The following is a 21519-nucleotide window of genomic DNA, read 5'->3' on the forward strand; positions in this document are numbered from 1 at the left end:
ATAAAGAAGGGAGAGCATGGAGGGCGGTGATAGCACTAGCAGAAGGATGTAGGCTGACCCAGGTGTCAGATGAAGAGTTGTTTTCAGAAGAAAAGGAGGAAAATGAAATGGTGTTTATGATGAGTGTAGAAATGTGGCTAACAGTGGCTCACAAACAAGTGGCACAGAAAATTGCAATGGCACTTGAGGCACCCGCTGGCACACCAGTCCCATTTTTTAAAGAAGATATGTCAAAGGTGCCAAAATCATTATGGACTATTAGCCCTTATGATGTAGGATGCATTAAAAGCATAGGGGGTGTAAGGATAAAATTAAAAAAGGGTGCCATACTACCAAGAGTGAAACAATACCCATTGTCAAGAGAGGCAGATGAGGGCATATACGAAACCATAACAGCCCTTATAAACAATGGCATATTGGTCCCCTCAGAATCCCCATGCAACACAGCTGTGTACCCGGTGCGCAAGGCTAAAGGAGGGTCTTGGCGGTTCATACAGGACCTCAGACCGTTGAACAACATAGTAGAAGCAGAGTATCCAGTAACAGCAAACCCGGCCACAATTTTGTGTGGCATTCCAGCAGAAGCATCACGGTTTACAGTGATTGACCTTAAAAATGCTTTTTTCTCAATACCATTACACCCAGACTCACAAGACTTGACAAGCTTCACTTACCGAAATAGGAAGTGGAAACATACCAGATTACCACAGGGATATTGTGAATCACCTTCAATTTTCAATAGGGTAATACAGATGGATTTGGGTAACGTTGAGTTGGAAAGCACAGTGTTACAGTATGTGGATGACATAATAATTTGCAGTACAAATGAAGATAAATGTAGAGAGGACTCATTAAAAATGTTGACGATATTGGCTGAAAAGGGGTACAAGGTAGACATGGAAAAGATACAATACTGTCAGGAACAGGTACTTTACATTGGCCAACTGATATCACAATATGGAAGAAGGATTGCACCACAAAGAGCACAGGCAATATCAGGCACTCCCGTGCCACAGACTGTAAGAGAACTGCAGCAATTTCTGGGACTGTGCAACTACTGTAGAGCATGGGTATTTGATTACAGCTCTTACATAGGACCCCTGCTTGAGGGTTTGAAGGAAGCAAATAAAGGGGAGAAAAAGTTGGGATGGACTATGGAAATGAAGGAGGCATTTGATGAATTAAAAGAAGCAATATCAACTGCTCCAGTACTAGCATCCCCAGACTATGAGCGACGATTTTTTATATTTTCACATTGCGACTCAGCAGTAATGAAAGCAGTATTGGCCCAAAAGACTAGCATGGGCTATAAACCAGTAGCATTTTACAGCGGTCACTTAGATCCAATAATGTTAGGACAATTCTCTTGCGAACAAGGTCTTGCTGCAGCTGCATTTGCAGTAGAAAAAGCATCATCAATAACTATGGGGTGTCCAACTACACTATTTGTAGAACATGCACTATTTGCGATATTGAATAAACCTAAGTCCACACTGACGACACAGAGGGCAACAGGTTATGAGATTATTTTGTCCAAAGCTGAACTGGCAATTGTTAGATGTAGCACGGTTAACCCTGCAAGGTTCCTAGCAGAAGTAATTGAAGAGGGAGATTACGCCCACGACTGCACCCAAGTAACTGAGATGTACTCATGTACTAGGAAAGTTGAAGAAAACGCACTAGAGGGAGGTGAGCTTTTGTTTATTGATGGGTCATCAACTATTGATCAAGGAGACGGGATAAGGAGGACTGGGGCAGCAGTAGTACAAATGATGGAAGCGCCAGTGTGTGTGGCTATTAAGTGTGTACAATTACCACAGCATTACTCTGCTCAAGCGGCGGAACTGGTTGCACTCATATTGGCACTAAAGGAAAGTTTTGATAAAAAAGTTACTATATATTCCGACAGTGCATATGTTACATCCACTGTCCACTCAGGGCTATCAAAGTGGAGAAGAAGAGGGTTTAGGAGAGCTGACGGCACTCCAGTACAACATGCCCTCTTGTTGGCTGAACTAATTGAAGTAATAAACGATCCCCAAGAACTAGCCCTAGTAAAATGCACAGCACACACCAATGGAGAAGACTATATATCAAAAGGAAATGCAGCAGCAGACGCACATGCAAAATATGCTGCATATTTTGGTGAGATATGGAACCCCACAGACTCACAGAGAGGGAGAGGGAGGGGAATAGCGAGGGAGATGTTAATAAAAGAAGGGTACACCCATCTCCCAGCCACCCAGATTATGGAGTTACAAGCGGCTGCACCAATGGCCGAAAAAGAAGTATGGGTGAAAAGAGGATGCACAATGTCACCAACCGACGCACTATGGCGCCAGGGTGGCACTGGGAAAGTTGTAATACCATTGGCATTGTTAAATACCGCCTTGAACCAATTACATCACCCTGCCCATACAGGCAAAGAAATAATAGCAGCACGAATTAGAGAAGATTGGTTCTGTCCCGAGTTAACATCCCATGTGTCAAATTTTATCAGCAATTGCCTTACATGTCAACAGTTCACGGCCGGTCACACTTTAAAGGTGATAAGAGGTACCATACCCCGACCAGAAGGACCTTTTCGGCACCTCCACATTGACTATGTTGATATGATCAACATTTGTCAAGGCAATAGATACATGATAGTAGTAGTATGCCCATTTTCTAGGTGGATCGAAGCAGGGCCCTGTTCACACCCTGATGCGTTTAGAGCAGCCAAATTTATAGTAAGGGAGGTATTCCCCAGGTGGGGAGTGTGCGAGGTGTTAAGATCAGACAACGGACCCCATTTCGCAAATGAAATGTTCCAGCATATCACATCCCTACTGAACATTAAACACAAATTTGCATGTGCGTACCACCCACAGGCCAATGGTGTATGTGAACGCCTGAATGGCCTATTGAAGGAGGCAATTGCTAAAATACAGCAAACAACAAAGAAAAGTTGGTTGTATTGCCTTCCGTTAGCACTGTTCGAACTTAGAAACAGGCCAGGGTCCGACCACCACCTCACCCCACACGAGGTGGTTACTGGACGCCAAATGCGCCTTCCCCTAACACCAACGTCAAGGGCATTCACCGACCAAGAAAGTTCTGCGAATGTGTTAGGTGATGAAATGTATCAATATGTGTCTTCCTTGATTACTAGCGTTGTGTTTGTGTCTCAACAGCTCGAGCGCACACGGGGCGGGTCCACCAGCAACCAAGAAATAGACGAAAATACAGAATTGGGAAAGGAGAACTTGTGCCAACTTGCCAAAGGTGACCACGTACTACTTCGAAATTTTAATAGAAAGTGGAACCAGCAGAGGTTCACTGGCCCCCATTTAGTAGAGGACGTATCAACAAGAGCAGTAAAACTAAAGGATAAGCGTGCGTGGAACCACCTGCATGATGTAAAAATCTACAAACTGCAGACCCGCCCCAGCGCCAACGACAGGTCCATTGGAAAAACGCCAACAACATCCCCGGCAGCGGAAGAAAACACAACCACAGACAACGACCCAATTGTTCCCTCGGAGAGAATAACGGACGAAGAAGGGGGTGATCCCCACACTGCCCACCCCATGGTCACACGTTCAAAGAGTAAAACTGCTCCCGCCATCTGAGCAAACCCCCCCCCCCATTGACTATTAAATACAATTGTAATAAAAACTAAGGACTTCGCTTGCACCAATACACATGTAAACACGTGAATGTTCTCTTTTTCTCTCGCACATACAGGAGCTGCGTAATATTGTATTGTTAAGAAAAGTTATCTAACAAATTCAGTGTGCAGGCGTAGATGGTGCTGCCAGACGATAGTTACCCAGAAGAATTGTCACACCAATTTGTATACGAAATAAAAAGGCCAACATACTTAAAAAAGAAAAGGGTACGTGTATACTACACGGCCTTTCTCCTGGCCATAGAAAATTACATGCCCCACCTCCGCCCATACTTGCCGGTCTTGAGAGACCGATCACTTAGAGTAGCATGGGAGCAACTCTTCACCTGGGCACTGAATGACTATTTGATAGGGAGAGCTTAATGAAACAAAACTAACATTTAATAACAAGCACCTTTTGAGAATTTTTAGGCGGGCAACTTTAACGTCGCAAGAATACGCTGCCAGGACTGCAGCAAGGTAAGAGCAAAAATGTCGGTGAGGTTAGCATATGTAATAAAAATAATAGGGATTTTTATGATCACCGGAGTTTTGGCTGCCTCTGTATGGCAGTACAGCTATGCTATGAGTTTTTTTGCTGCACCCAAACCTAATGTACCCCACCTCCCTGCTGCAACAGGTGTTACGTCAGGTGGTAACAGTAACAATGAACAAAAGCGAAATAAAGTTAAACGCAGCACATACTCAGACAATAAAGGTATTGATAATTATGTACAAGATTCAGCACACGTCACAAACAACATATGGTACCAGCACATGACCCGCATTGGTAAGCAGACAACTGAGGATAGCTGTTACGTTTGCTCATTAATACCATACGCCATGAGCGCTTCACGAACATTTGTTGCCACAGAAATAGATGAAAAAACAGCACAGTGCATAATATATTTGGCCCTGTTCCAAACGAAAGGAAGATTCCAAGGAACAGTAGTGCACATGACATGGAAAACACGAGACTCATACCCATATGAAAACAACTTCCTCAAGACCTATCTGAGTTATCACAAGACCAGTTTACATGCTGAAGCATTCAGATACATAACAAGTGGCCCTGAAAAAGGAGAAACAAAGAAGGTAACACTGCAGTATCTACCATGTGATTGGTACGCCACGGAAGTTCCGGGTAAACAAGGATGCTGGGAGAGGCCATTACTGACGATAACAGGAAAGGTGTTCCTGGGTACCAGCTGGGAGATAGGAGTGGTTGGCAGCAACATGGTAACAAAAGAAACTATCTCAACCATCGAGACACACAATCATCGATGTTGGACGACATGGATCAAGTATGTACCAATGCTCACGTGGGTAGAAGAAGATGAAGACCCGATAACTATATTACCATTGACTGCGCCCAAAGTATGTTACCAGCATAAAGGAGAGGTGGACGTGGGATATAACACCAATTGTGCAAGTGTGATGGAGTTACCTGAGGGGGGAGCGGGAACAGCAGTAATAATGGACCATTATTGGGCCTGCGGAGAAAAGGCATATCATACACTGCCTCCCCTGTGGAGTGGTGTGTGCACAATGGTACACGTCAATGTACCATCACTAGTGGTACCTAAGAAGCATGTCGATGTGGCGAAATTTCCGAAAATGGATGAAGGAGACAGGAGAAGAAAGAGATCTGCACCACTCCAGAAGGAGCAAGAAAACAGGACCAACAGCAATGATACTGTCCTAAACAGGAGAAAAAGACAAGGAGAGCCATTAACAGGAAATTATCTGTGGGGAAGGTCGGAAACGGAACTAACCTCAATACCGCCAGAACACAGACTATTCAGCAGAGCAGCAATGTTCTTCTCCTCAATAATACATCCGGGACTGCAGGCATACGCAAACGCAAAATGGCTGCAAATAACCAGATGGGAACTAATGATGACCATAAATTCGACAGTAAATGGGTTTAACGCAATTAAAGAGGAGCTGCGAGCTGTAAGGATGGTAGCACTACAGAACAGATATGTATTGGACCTTCTCACAGCAATGGAAGGAGGAGTTTGTGCAAAGATAGGACAATCATGCTGCACGTTCATACCTGCCAACGATGCCGACAATGGTACACTAACAGAAGCAGTTTCACAATTGGCCCAGATGCACTCCAAAATGATGGACGAAAGTAACGGCGTAAACAAGGATAAAAGCTGGTTTTCACTATTATGGTCATGGATGCCATCTTGGCTGTCAGATGGACTGAAAATAATAGTGGGATGTGCTATTTTGGCTGGAGCTGCACTGATAATAATTAGATTTTGGAAAGCCCGGAAGGCGCGCTCAACTGATGAGTTGCTGGAAATGGTGGGAATGCACCCCTTGATGCCAGCGGATGACGGCCAGCACACAGGTGTGATAATACACGAAAGGGAGAAGTTGCGCACCCAAATCATCGCCAATCATCTAGACCCACCATCAGTGAAGATCGAGAACCCAAGGAACCCTAGGAGCTACATAGGAAGATGGGTGTACTGTACTCCTGGAGGAACATGCGAATACATGTATTGGTCATTTGAAGATCACGTAAACCATTATGGACATCTCGGAGGGATAACCAAGATATGGAGAGTAAGAGGAGATAACGAGAAGGATATGTTTGTGGTCGACAAGTCGACCAGAGGGGGGACTGAAGTGGGAGAATGGAAAACCAGACTCCCGTCCTTCACCTCTCGCGCTTGGCCTAGAGGGTCGCGGCCCAGACACCCGCCACGAGAAGAGTTTGCCCATTTACCAGATGACCAAATACCCTGGTACAGAAACATACGGATGTGTCCATCTGCCTGCCCAACAGCCCGCACTGGCCATGCCGACACCTGCGGCACGGACCAACTAGACTGAAATCTACACATCGTTAGAGATGCCATGACGACCTAGATAACGGGAAGCACCGCTGAACTATTATACACGCTGAACATTTCCACACCAATCTACACGAAGAACATACTCAGTGCTCTGACGTAGGCGACAGGCTTATTCACGGACGTGCATCTTTATTATTTTTACATAGGCTTTCAGAATGCAGAAACGCAAGACGCACCATGAGCTCATTTATAACGCTTGCTCACGCTTCTCTTGAAACCCGTTACCATCATGAGAGATATAATGGAAACACGATACTGGCCATGAAACTGTATGCCACTATAACCTAAAGCATCCATGCACTAAATGGATTACCCGTGCACCAGGCCCAAGTAGGCCTCAAGCAAGAGTTCCCGTGAACATTAACAAAGCAAAAGTCAGGTTGCTGAGCCTGCAGAAAGAACCCAGTGGAGCAACCAGCCAAGGTCGTAATGTTGCAAACCCACAGTCAAGAAACAAATCTTCAAAGGCACGATGTTGCAACCTCGCACTCCACGTACCAATGTTAAAATCATATCTGCAAATTAAACCAGACATACAGTGGAAAAACAATATTAATTGTGCAGAATTATGCCTCAAACACGGTCCCTCCCCACGTGACCAAGCCGAACCTGACGAGATGCCAAAACCCAGGAGAGAAAAGGCGTCTGGGTACCTCGCTACGAGACGCAGGCCGACACACTTGAAAGGCTCAATGGACACCTGCTACAGTGGGAACGGTCAGTCTCCCACCTATGAATAAATCCTCACATTGCCTGCACGTACCCATATTGAAACACTGTTGCAACCACAGGTGCACCGTGTGCTGGGAACAACGGTGGTCCCAGGCTGGGGAGCTCACGGATGCACCAATCAGAACATGAGGTTCTTATCTCAGACGTCAGTAACGTTAGCCAATCCTCAGGGGTCTTCATGTAACAATTCTTATGTATCTAATTGTAGGGACAACCCAGATATACCACCTGACTACATCTTAACCACTAATATCATTCTCTATATGCGTACTATACTAACCCCACCACTCGAGCAACCAATCAAGAGTGGCGATAGGTTCTTTTGGTAACTTTTTGGAATGACGCAAGTAGCGCGTCATAATGTAGTAAAAAGGGCCTGCGAGCCCCACTATTGTGTGTGTGTCAGGACGAACGCGTACGCTCCTTGACCCATCCCTGCCGTTTGCATAATAAACGACAGAAGTTGCCTTGCTCCTTGTGTGTGCCTCATACTCTGTCTCGATCCGAGATATACACGGGAGGAGTTGGGGCCTCCCTGCCCGGAGGTCTGCGGACGGCCCGGCCGACCCCGGCAGAATCCCCCCCGACAATAGATCTATCTATCTAGGCTTTGCTATAAAGCTTAACACAACAAACCAGTTTTATAAGGATGCTATAACCGCCAAAAACTGGAAATAATGGCTGGTTATAAGACATTATATCACTAACAAAGGGGTAATAACATTGAAAGATTACTCACAATCTATCGCACAAGAATCATTACTACTATAACTTATGGGCTGCAGGCTGTGGCTGCCAGACATGTTAAATGGCTTGGAAAATTTGAGGCAAAGATACTTTGCTCCGTTATGAATCTGCCGAGCTTGGTTCCTGTTCAGACACTGAGGATGGAGTTTGGCCTATATTCACTCACAATGACCAGGCTGGTTCATCGTACCATCCACTATTTTAACTTGATTTCACCTCATTGCACCCAGAATGAGCTCTAAGAGTGTAAATCCATGTGTACTGGACCTGGAATTGTCACCTCATTCATCTTTTGTCTATGTTGGGAATTACCTTGACCTCTGCTCTTGATTTACCTAATATTGATTTTTTTTTAAAGCAGAAGTCAAGACTTTGGGATAGAATCTGTAATCTGGAACCCTTAGCTGAAAAGAAGAGATACAAGACGTTCTCCTCTCAACGCTTCTTATTAAATGAACCTTGTATCTACTTGACAATGTTTTGTTTCCCGGCTATAAAAAATGTATATTGTATCTCTGTCCTAACTTTCTGCCCACTCTAGATAGAATATGTAGGGGCATGGAAGAATATTTCCCATGAAGTAAGACTTTATCGATTGTGTAACGTGGAAATTGAGACAGTACGGCATATATTGTCTAGGTGCCCCAGGCTCAGGTCTTTGTACCTTAAAGGATATGTGAAATGTGTTGCAGATTCTTATTGTCTTGAGTCTGATCAGTTCTGGAACACACTAGACAGAGCTGACTCAATTGTTATCACAGCTGCTGCATGCTATGTTTGGAAGGAGGCACTGCACATTTTTGATATTTCTTGATGACATTTTTGTGTACTGATTTTACTGATATTTATGTGAAGGCATCTTAATCATAAGAGATTGGAAGATCTATTTTAACCAATGGCTTTTTATTGAATTGTATGTAAAATGGATTTGTGAAGTACTTATGGCCTTTTTCATTGTCTTTCCGTGTTTGTATTCTTGTCTTAATATGAGATCAAGAAGTTGTTTTAAATTGTATGGCTTTATGTAAATGAAATATTTTCAATACTATTTTCAATGTGCTTAAGGTTTGTATATAACTAAATGCACAATAAAGAAATTTAAAAAGAAAGATATTAGAACCAATACCAATATGGCTATTAGTATTTTGAAGCCGTTAGCCAACTAGGTGTGTATTCATAAGAACAGGTAGTTAAATAAGTCGTCATCTACAATGCCTTCCACCTCCTCCACCATTCTTGTGTGGATATATGCCCGGGTGACTATTGCCTCTGTGAGAGTCACATTTTGCTCATCATGGGAGGGTTGTATGTGTACCAAGAAGGCCCAAATTTGCACACCCGTCCCCCTCCATGGCTGTTATCAGATCACAAATGTACCTGTTTTAGAGGGTCATGATTCTTATTGTTCTCAGCTCTTCACTTATGGCATTAAATGGTCTGCAACAGCTCCCATCTGGTTATTTGCAACCATTTGGCATTCATATTGGCCTGCAACCTCGGAGTAAAGAAGGATATAAAGAATATCTCTGTTCTACTGAACAATTTATGCTCATCTGGTATGTTGTCATACACCTTTGCCATCTTTGCCAAGTTATAGCTATTGGTTCTTGGCGCTTTAGGGTAAGCAACCTCTTGTTTCTTATGTGTGCGTTCATCTTGGGGAAATCGGTAATCTGCACCTCACCCTGGGGTACAACTAAGGCTGGTGTACTTATTACCACCAGGCACACAGGCCTCCCAAATTTGGGCGAATTGAATAGAGGCCTTTGAGGCAAAAAACCAATAATGGTCTATTAATTTGAAATGTGCCTGTTTTCCTGCCAGGCGCATCAAAAATGTGGTTTCACCCTTTTCCACTACTGTCACTGTACCCTTATTTCTGAAGCATAAAGTGGCATTCTTCAATGGTATTATGGGTAATGGGTCTGTGCCGTCCTCTACTCATGTGAGCAATTTGGAATATTCAGTCCATTCTTTAAAGCAGATATCATTTGCACTCTGCACAACCTCTTTGGGTACTGATAGGTTTGTTTGTGCTTTACAACCCATCATCCCTTTGACCCAGCCTTCTGAGGTGAATACATCTCAGTAAATTAGTAACTACTTTCTCTCCTAGCACCCAGGTATTTCCTTCCCTGCTGAATTGATGCATTGTAACAATTTATGGGCTTTTATTTTAACCCCTCCTCTATTCGGACCTTCCAGTGTATATTGTAGCACCTTATTTTTTGTTATAGTGTCATCCATCATGGACCTTTGTTTTATATAGCTATCCTCATAAGTGAACTTTATTTTTGTCATCCATCACAAGGTGGTGTCATCTTCCTTGAAATTGCCCCCTTATAGCGCAAGGTGCTAAGTGTGTTAGGCAGTGTGCTCTGTGTGTTGGTATCTATGTGGCCACAATATCCGTGAGTCACTCATGGCATAGGGTATGGGGCATCACACATAACATCTATCATCATACATCTCTCTCCCCACTTGGCTCATGTGTTGATACCACATGTTGTTGGCTATATGCGCATAATCATCAATATGCTTGCTCAGGTGCCTTGAGTCATCTAGCACACATCACATTGCCCTACCCCTGGAGTGCTAGGCTTAGGGTATTTACCAGGGACAGTTTCACTTGGCATTACTATGCATCTCGTATTGGTGTTAACATCATGAAGAACAGCAAAAAGATGGTTTAATCGGGTCATAGTCGCTATAGCGTTGTACTGCAAACCAATAAAGAAAATACAGACACACAAAGGAGGAACCAATTGCTCAGATCATCATGGCTATAGTATTTCCCTTTTGAAAATTTGTACAGATATAAATCTTTCCAGGTGCTAAAAGACGATATCTCATTTTGTTAAAAGAACACATATTTCCCTGTGCTTGTTAGGCAAAACATATTCAGAAGAAAAACCTTGTTATTAGTGGGAGAAAATGTCTTTCTAAAACAATGTAAGCTTTTAAATTAAATAACAATTTGTCCAAACAGATGTTACAGGCTCCCAAAAAGAGGTAGATGTTCAGAAAAAAGGACGAGACCAAAAGCAATGGGATGGCTATGAGGAACATTTGCTGGTTTTCCTTTACTTTGGAAATGTCACGTTTTAGTTTAGGTGCTTGTTTTTAGAGAATGTCGGACCAACTGACATTATATATGTAGAAATGATTTGGGTCTCGTCATTGATCTTGTCTGGGCTGTCTCACGTCTTCTTCACCTTTGGGCTAAATCTTTGGTGACAGGGGAGTCTCACCTCTATATATCTTGACATCACGCAGGTGTGTCCAAGCACACTTGCCCTCCACCTTTACTGCAAATAGAGTGACAGCCTCCACTATATAAGTTTTGTTATGTTATGTTATATTCACTTGTTAAGCGCTCGGTCACCCAAGGGTATCATGGCGCTAAAAAAGGAGAGAGAACAACCTCAACTACATTTACATTCCTAAAACAAATACATTTCAATGCCTTTCTAAAGGTAAGGTGATTTTCAAATGTTTTCAAGAACAATGGGAGGCTGTTCCATAGTTGAGCCGAGGCCACAGAAAAAGCTCAGCCACCAATACGGGAGCGTCGAAATAAGGATCCTGGAAACGAGTTGTGTACCACTTCTTTGTGAAGTTTCGGCACAAACCCTTGTCTCTGGGTTACAACAATCATTTTAATAAACTATCAGCATCAATTGGTTCTTGGGTTTCATCTGTCGTCTTCAAAACCCCTGCCGCATCTGTACCTGTCGAGACATACATTTAAGAGATTCCGTCATAGCTGTCAAATAATCATGCATTTCCTTCCCTAACAGAGTAGCAGCATTCTGTGCATCAATGTGAGCCCAAGAGGGTGGAGCAATGGGTGTGTGCATTCAGAGTCCTGCCACCAGCTCATGTGGAGTCAGGTGATGGTCATAGCCTGGCTGGTTGCGTAATGCAAGTAAGTCTAAAGGAAGGAATGTAGCCAATCTTTTTTCAGAACCTCTTTCATCTTGGCTGTTCTTTCTTTTAGGAGGAAGTTGAGGTGGTCACAAATGCTGTTTGCGTGTGGGTGACAGGCAGATCAGAATGTATGCTTTATGCCCAAAATGATCGTGATGTGTTCAAACACCCTATGTACAAAGTATGGTTGGTTGTCAGACTGGAGCACTTCATTCACTCTCCATTTTGGAAATACCTCATATACGAGGAGCTCTGCAGCACATGTGGCAGCCTTGTGTGTATGGACCGACTTTGATCCATCAGATAAAGGGACATACGACCACTAGCATACATCTATAGCCATTACAAATTTGGGGCATATCCACATAGTTGATATTCAAATGCTGAAATGGTCCTGTAGGATGGGATATTGCTTCACTCACTATTCACAGAGTATGCACAGCTGTGAATTTCTGAAATATCAAACAATTTATGACAAAGTTAGTAATGTGCTCAGCCAGATTAGGAACACACCTTTTCTCGGAGATCAGTGGTGCAAGACACTCCCTTGATGTGTGTGCTGAGCAATGCAACTGTTCTAAAGCTACTGTAAGCATCCCTGGGGTCATAACGGATTTTACGGTGCTGTCCTGCAGCCTCATTGCATCTGTGGGGGACAATGAGCACCCACTTTATTTTCATAACTCGTACTCATCTGGCGGTTCCTTCCCCTGTAATTCGGTAATTGGCGCTATGAGTAGTATATTGAAAAATTCCTTGAACACCATGATGCGTGCAAATACTTTGTTTGGTGCGGTCGCAATGTCAGATACTTCTGACACATTTGCTCCTCATTTTGCTTCTAGGGCAGCAGCCACATTGCTGCGAGAAATCAAATCTGCAACTCTGGTGTGTGCTATGCACTTCACCACAGTAGTAGCCGATGGACGTGTAGGTGCTCATCTAATTATGGCACATGCTGCACCTGTTAGCTGTCTGCCTGCAGGAAGTCCTTCCTTTTCCATTGCGACAGTCCTGCATGTACTGTTGATGCCACGTAGGCTGAGCCAGAGTACACCATTACTGCCTCATCTTATGCACCCCAAGTGCCAACATCAACGCTACCAATTCTGTCGCTTGTGCTCAGACATACGCTGGCAATCTTGCACTTCTCAGTGTATTAAAGCTGTCATTCTCTCCTGCCTTCACCACTGCAGTGCCACTATGCCGCTTGCCTGTGCTCTGGACTATTAACAATGACTCAACAAAAGAGAGAATTAACCCCCCTCCTAATGCATTTTCCTTGACTTGGGTTATCTCATCATGGAATTCAGTGTAGTTGGTGCAATCATTCACATAATCACCCCCCTTCACTGGTTATGATATGAATCTGGCTGGGTTTACCACTCGATACCTGACAATTTTGATTGATACATTTCCTATAATCACCTCATAAACTGAAGCTCTCTGTGCTTTCAATCTGCTTTTGTGTTTTTCAAGGATGGAAACAAGAGCATGTTCAACATACAATGTAAATGAACAGCCCATTGTTATTTTTGCTGATTTCCCTATTGCAAAAGCTGCTGCAGCCAAAGCTTTCTCGCATGGATAAAGGCCTCTCATTACTGGATCTAAGATCCCATTGTAGAATGCTAATAGTTTGTGCTGCATGGTAGTTTTCTGTGCAAGGACAGCTGCCATCACTGCCCCATTTTAATGGGAAAACAAAAAGAATTCCTTATTATAATTAGGGATCCCAAACACTGGAGCGGTGTTAATTGCTAACTACAACTCATCAAAGGCATCTATCATCTCGCTGTCCAGGATATGGCACTGTTGTAATTCTGCGTGTCTTCCAGTCCTTTTGAGAGTGGCCTAACATATGTGCTGCAATCAAAGACCCATACCCTACAGTAATTACAAAGGCCTAAAAATAGATGTAACTCTTTCACTGTCTACGACCTGCCTGCTTTCATTATTGCTTCTGATCTTTCGGGTGTCACCCTCCTTCCTTCTTTCGACATCAGCTGGCCTATGTACAGAACCGCCTCTGACAATATTCCATGTTCTCTTTGTCCACTTTACACCCTTTATCTGCCATTAATGTGAATAAGTGTCACTGAGTATCTCCTGCACTCTTCCTCTGTGGTGCTACACACCAAGATGTCATCTACATATTGTATTACTGTTCTGTCAAGTTGTACATTTCCCAAATCCATCTGCAGCATGGGATTAAAGACAGAGGGTGATTAAAGTACCCCTGGGGCAAACAAGTATGTTTCAAATTAAATCTGCAGTAAGTGAAAAAGGTCAAATATTCTGACTCTTCATGCAATGGGATTGAAAAGAAAGTATTATTTAAATCACTCACACAAAAAATATTTAGCTTTGGATGAGATGTTACACTATTGTGGCTGAATTTGGCACCAATGGAAATTTGGCCTCAACAAAATTATTCAGGGGGTGTAAGTTCTGGATCCATCTTGATTGGGTGCACAGTCATGTTACATGGGGATTCTGAAGGCACTAATGTCCCTTGTTGCAATAAGGCATAAATAGTCTTATAAATACCCTTGTCAGCTTCCCTTCACATGGGATACTGTCTTACCTGTGGTAAAAAAAACTCCCTTCTTGAGTTTATTCTTGACTTTTCCTACTCCTTTTAATAGACTGACTTTGTATGGGCTGCTGGTCCACAGTGTTCTCGGTATGTGCACCAAATCCCCTTGAGGAATGGTGATACTGTCTTCTCTAATGACGTTCCCTAGGGAATTTCTCTGTTCTCAATTTATACCCAATATGTAAGATTGATGTTAAGCATCACTTCATCATCTGAGTCTTCCTCTGTAAACAATTCCTCATCTGTCAGGTCAGTCAGTTTTTGTGCTTCTTCAAAAGCTATTACTGTGTGCCAATTAACCCCTTTCTGGTATATGATGTGGAAAATTACTCTCTCCTCCCTTGCAATTGCTGCTTATAGCTCAACTGTAATTACCTGACCCTCCTCCACGTATGTGGGTACTTCTGGCCTGAATAAAATCTCTTCCGGTAACCTTAATATTTTGTCTCAGATTTGGGAAAGCCATGTCAATAACCCATGCACCCCATACATTAATACTTCTGGGTCCAGTGGTAGTCCTCTCTGTTCTTTCTGACCATGACATTATGTTATGAACTATTGTGTATCCCTGGGGTAGAACATATTATCCCCTGTTCGATAAATTATATTGTCATGTTTAATGTACCCCTCAAGTCGCTCCCCAATTTGTTAATTGGTGTCTTGTGAGAATATAGTAATGCCATAGACATGTGTTCTCCTGTGGTGATGGGCAAATCATCTGTAAAAGCAAACAGTAGTTGTCGCCCCAGAGAACCCTTGTTTGTTCATGGCAATGAATGACATTGGGAACTTCTCTTCTCTAACACAAGATTGTGTCACCCTGTATCTACCAAAAAGGAAAATGTTTTGACACCTATGATCACTTTGACCCTAGGTTCCTCTTGTGGGTCTGGATAGGATGGAACATATCAAGCTTCTCCGTGGGCTGTCCTATTGTGGGTAAATATTCAGTCTGTGGGATGTTTTTACCCATGCATCCGAGCCCTATCTCAAAAACTGTGCAGTACTGACATGGAAAACATCATGATGGCCAGAGCTTCCCAGAAAATGCACAGGGAAATGCATGAAGAATAGGCTGCCACTCATTTTTGCCGATGTTATGGGCACAGAAGGACACTGCCTAAAACCACCATTGGACTACCCACACCGTAGTCTGAAACCATTGGGAATGGCAATGCTGATTGCCAAAAGCAACCTAGAATTGTGGGGAATTCATTTTCTTAAATCCCAAAAATGGTTGCATTACCAGTACTCACCACTATCAGAAAGCCGGCGTTTTAAAACCACCAGACTTTGTGTAAAACTGAATAAATGAACCCAAAGCAGGCCAAAGAAAGACTTACTGAGAGGTGGATACAATGTAAAGTTATATTCTGAAGCGAAGTGACTTGAAGGTTTATAACAAGACTGGCTGAGCTGTGGATTTTAGCAGTTTAAATAAATTTGGACCGAAAGACACCAAAAAATCTAAATGTTTAAAAGAAATGAGTGACCTACTTTTGAGTGTCACATAGGTTGCAATTGTTTAAATGTCATAGTTTTAAACTTAGAATCAGCATTCTAGCTGCATATGTAAAAATTGTCTTGACTTAAACTGGGGAACAAAAAGTGACATTTTATCTGAAACCTGGCTTAAGGAACTGAATTCTGCCCACCAGCTACCCCCGACAGGAGTTGAGACTTGCACAACAGCTGTGTTCCCAGGCCTAGCTGCCCTTTTGCTGCTCCCACCAAAAGGGATATGACACTTCTCTGATTGAATTACCTGGGCTCTGCAGGAAATTGAACAAAGCCCTGTCCTGACTCAGGCAAATGTTTTATTACGGGGGCCGTAAAAAGTGGCTTCCTCCTGAAGGAAAGGGGAGGAGCACTGCCTGTGAGAGCAAGCTGGCTTGGCAGAACTGGAAAAACCAGAAATTCAACCTTGTGCTGGGGGGAAACCACACCCCTTTGGGGCCAGAACATAACTCTAAAAAGATGGATCATTCATAGAGCGGACTTGTGAAAATTATTTAAATGATACCATAATTCTTGTGATTTTTCTGCCCACATTTTAAGAGGTTTTTAGAACCGGTGGCATGATCTGGGGGCAAGCTAGCAGTTAAGAGGGTATTACTTAAAATGTATGCATGTTAAAAATCTGACACTTCATCAATTAATGTCCATACTCCTTGCGCACATGTGTGTAAATTTGGGGTAATGTCCGATATTGCGAAACCAGTTAAAAAGTGCAAATGTCGCCATTTCTGAATGCAAGCTCCCAGGAAGAGCAGATTTGGACAGGGTATACCTCCTGTAATGCATGATGGGTGCATGTAATTTAAAACAAATGTGTACCTGTGCAAATATGTCTTTTGGGTCAAAATTTAGATTGTGTGTAATTTGACAGGGGTGGGTTCTCTGCATCATAAACAGACCTCATCATGATGACACTTCATTTCATTCCCCCAATCAAGGGGAAGAGGATGAAGTGGCCAATGACAAGTGGAGAGGGGTAGAGCCTAGTGATGCTGCACACACACCCATTTTCAAAACACATAAAAGCAGACAGTCAGGACAGATAGGGACCTTCAATTCCATTTGCTGCAACGCGCTCCGCCGGACCATACCACATCCAGAGATCCAGACTTCAAATCTATCAATATCCAGAACCAGAGGCAGAGCAGAGAGACCCAGACCAGACCGCTGTTAGCAGAACCAGAGAGCTGACCCAGATCACTGTGAAGTGCCGAGACCAGACCAGAGTCCAGTCTAAAACCTGACCAGATCCGTGGCGAGGCCCATTCTATTTCTAAATATATTGTGAGTACCCAGCAGAACTGTGTAGAACCAATCTCTTAGTTAAAATAATATAATTCAATCTATTTTAATCTAACCAGAACTGCCTCCTAACTGTCACCTGTCATTTTCTAGTTGCTAGCTGTCACTTGTCTTTTTGAACTTTAAAATTTCAAATCTGAAAAACGACCTTTACCATATCGCTCATATCTCCGTGACCGTTTGTCCTAGCGACTTGCAGTAACTTTCATCTGGAAGCTGAGATCCTAGGCTGTCCTAGGACCCCAAAACGATAGTGCTAGTCCTTGTATTTCCTCTGTAATCGCGAAAAACGCACTCGCGAATTTTACCGCGATTTGCAAATTTCTTCACGTGTGAAAACAGAAGATTCTTTGCTTTCCTTGCTAAAAATTTGTTTGCCTCTTAAGAACCATCCCTGTATCATTGCTAGAGTGAGCCTGGACTAATATTAACTTGACACCACTCACCCTGAACCTCTAGAGGGAATTAAAAGCATTTTAGCATATTTTTCACTTCATTGCCAGCACATATAAAAGCATTTTGGGCCTGTGTTTCCAACTTCTGTAGTCTAAGCTTGCTGGGGTGAACTGAATTACATTTGATTGCATTTCTGAGAACTGTGTGCTTTCCTTCCATTTCCTTGCATTGCATAAAGGGGGGAGGGGATTGCCAGAGAAAAGTGATTACATTGTTTTGTTGAAATCATATTGAGTATTTTCTGTATTGCATTTTCATTCAACATTACATCCATCTGAACTTATATAAAGTATTCTCTACCACCTTATTCTTCTGTTCCTATTCACAAGTGTGCTAGTGCCAGACTATCCATTTTTGATTACTGATCAGATTAAGTGTGATATCCAATTATTAATTTATTATAAAGTGTGATATATATCTATATTGTTTAAATTCTCAAATAAACCTTTAAACTTGCAAAACAGAACTACTTCTTGGCTCAGTGGAGTCAGGGGGATTCCAAGAGAGGGGTGTTATATAGGGGTAGTCATCCAGAACGCATGAACTGGACATAAAGATATATCAATAAGGGTTTCCATTCAGTATCCCAGACTAGGCATTGACTTAGCTGTAGTGTTGAATTGAATCCTTTTACAAATGGGGGGCTCGTCCGGGATGGGCACCCAAGCACAGTGCAATTTGATGGGGAATCCCAGGAGAGTAGGCCCATTAAGGGCATCCTGAAAACCTCTGCCCAGTTAGGTCAGTGGGGGGGGTACCCATCAAATCCTGGCAGCAAGGAGGGATCTGAAGACTCCTCTGAGCGGTACAGGACACAGGAGACCAGGTCCCCACATTCTGCCAGCCATTCCCAGGCTCGCAGAATCTGGGAAAACCTGGGAGAACAGACGGGAACCTCTGGGAGCAGTGCCTCTGAGTCAGAAGATGAATGGACCAGGGTTACCCGGACCAAAAGGGCCAATAAGACAAAAAGGGCCTTGCTTAAGGACCCCTTAAAGCAGATTAAGGCGATCAGGAGCGTCATCACGCCTTATCATAAGAACGCCAAGTATTCTGTTTGGGAGCACTTAGAGTTGTTTGAGCAAATGATGGAGACTTTCCATTTGAAGGACAGCCAAAGCTGTATTCAATATGTAAAGTGGACCTTCTCCCCGGAATACTCCAGTTTCTTTGCGGGCTGGAGGACCAAAATCATTTAAGATGGTCCGCCTGTAAGGCGGCCATCTTGAAACATTTTTCTACTCATAGAAATCCTCAAGAGGCTCGCAAGGCAGCCTACAATTTACAATGTGGGGAGGATCAGGCCCCACAAGAATTTGTGCAGGAGTTAAAGCGTGCTTTTGCACAGACCACAAGAAGGGTGCGCACGGATAGCAGAGAATTTATTAATACGTTTTTCCATGCCTTGCCCAAATACATAATGACCCAGCTCGTGAGGGATTTTCACGAGAAAAGATCTTTAGACTGGGTCATTGAACAGGCGACCCGGATCTATGAGGTGCATAAGCCAATAGAAAATAAAAATAATGCGTAAAAAACCCCCAAAGCCAACAACACCCCTGCTGCTGCCAAGGTGGCAGAGGTAAAGGTCACCCCCGTTTTAGAGTTGGAGATGGGGGGGCCTAAAAACCTACCTGCACCTAATAATGCTAGGCCCAGAAGGTCCTCGGGCCAGTCACAGACAGGGGGCCAGGGAGGCAGCCCCACAAATGGGGTCCCTTGCTCTCCTGATTATGTAAGCCCCCGGTACAAGGGAAACAGACCCATCCTGGGTTATGTGTGGACTCCTCCAGCCCAAGGGGGGGGATCCAGCCAAGCACCTAACCCAGAGAACTTCCCTCCCAACTTCTCACAGGAGGGCAGAAACTCACCAAACCCTGGGCAGAACTTCTTCCCCAGGTATCCACCCAACTTCCAGCCCCAAAATCATCCATCCTTCTTTCCCCAATTCCCTGAGCCCAGACAACCTAATCCGGGAGAGGGGAGGCCAAGGGTGGAGGGGTATCCAAATCTTCCCAACCAGGGGTACTACCAAAGAAGGGATAGCTACCCTTCCCGGGATCAGCCCAGGGGAGAAAACAGGGCCCCGTATCAGCCTGAGCGGGTTTCCCAGTTAGAGCGCCAGGTTCAAAACATGGCACGGGATCTGGGTCACATACTGAGGGCTCAGCAGAACCCTCAGATCGGCATGCCGGCGCAGAACGCACCCAACTCTGGACCTGGTGCTCCAGAACAATGACGGGGGCAGCACCCCGATAACTCACCGGTCCACAGGGAGGAGGCACAAAGGGAAGGGGGGTGTAAAGCCTTGGAGGAAGCTTCCTTCCTCACTTGTAAACAGCCCCTGGAAACCCAGGAACCGGAAACAAAATCTCTTGCCCCTGAAAATCTGCCTCCTAAGGAGCAGAGGGGGGGTAGGAGAAACAAAAGACCCAAACAGACTCAGTTTGAGGAGGAGGTACAGATCTTCCAATTTGAGGGAGAGGGATCCTCAGAAGATCCTGGGAAAAGGATCTTCTCCTTCAGAGATGGGGGAACTCCTCCCAAGGAAAAATGGGCCCAAGGGATTCCAATCCAGACTGGGGAGATATGGAGACTGAGCTACCGCCGCCCATCATCTCATCCCAGAACCCACAAGACCAAAATCCCCTGGTTCAAACCCATCCTGATGACTGCCTCCAAAAAGGGCGGGGCGTCTCAGAACCGGAACCAGGGGAACCCACAATGGCTCTGATCTCCAGTTGCCAACTTTTTCTTTCAGATTCCCAAGGTTCTCCACAGAATTCTGCCCAAATCTCTTCGCTAGCGATGTCCAAAACAAGAAAGTTAGCCCACCAGTTGTCCAAAAATGTGCATTATCTGTGCCCCCTTGAGGAGAAGGAGGGAAGATACTATGCCCAGGTACAAGTACAGGGGCAGGGTACGATTTCAGCGCTGGTGGACACGGGATCTCAAGCTACCCTTCTGTCCAGAAGGGCCTTTGATGAACTGAATGCAGGAAGGGGAGGGAATTACCAAATTCCTCTCACCTCACTTCCTGGACAACTCCAGAACTTTGACGGGAAGGAAATTCCCGTCGAGGGGACGGCAGACTTGGACATTAAAATTGGGCGACACAAGTTGAAACACCCGGTCATAGTTGTGACTCCAGAGGGCACCCCTTGTTTACTAGGGAATGACCTCCTGAGAAGGTTGTCACCCCTAATAGATTGCGTAAACAAGGTCCTCTGGACCCAGACTAGCCGACCAATAAAATTATAACAGAGTGTCAACCATGTTAGTTTAAACGGCACCTGCCACATGGTTGAACAAAAATCTGACCAAGTAGAATTTCACTTCCAGAACAACCAAATTCCAGACATTACAGTAATAGCAGTAGGACAACAGACTGGTGATGGAGGGTCCTCTCTATTTCTGAAAATCAACCTTCCTTCCAGTCTAAAGTGGTACTCCACGCTGGAAGGAAACACTTTGAGATTCTATACTAATCCACAATCAGAAACTCCCACTCCTATAGTCCAGAAAGATGTGAAATCAGCTCAGAGCCTGGCTGATATTCAGCAAATTGGAGAGCAGTTGTTCATCCCTGTTCAGTTAAATGATGGGAAGGACTCTGTTCTCGCTCGAGTGTGTGTGAGCAACGGTAAGAGCTTCATCAGCGAAGCCATGTTCCGCCAACTCCCAAAAGATCCAGCCATTCCCACATTCAA

The sequence above is a fragment of the Ambystoma mexicanum genome, chromosome 10, assembly GCF_040938575.1.
Source record: "Ambystoma mexicanum isolate Mex_15411 chromosome 10, UKY_AmexF1_1, whole genome shotgun sequence".
Lineage (NCBI taxonomy): Eukaryota > Metazoa > Chordata > Amphibia > Caudata > Ambystomatidae > Ambystoma > Ambystoma mexicanum.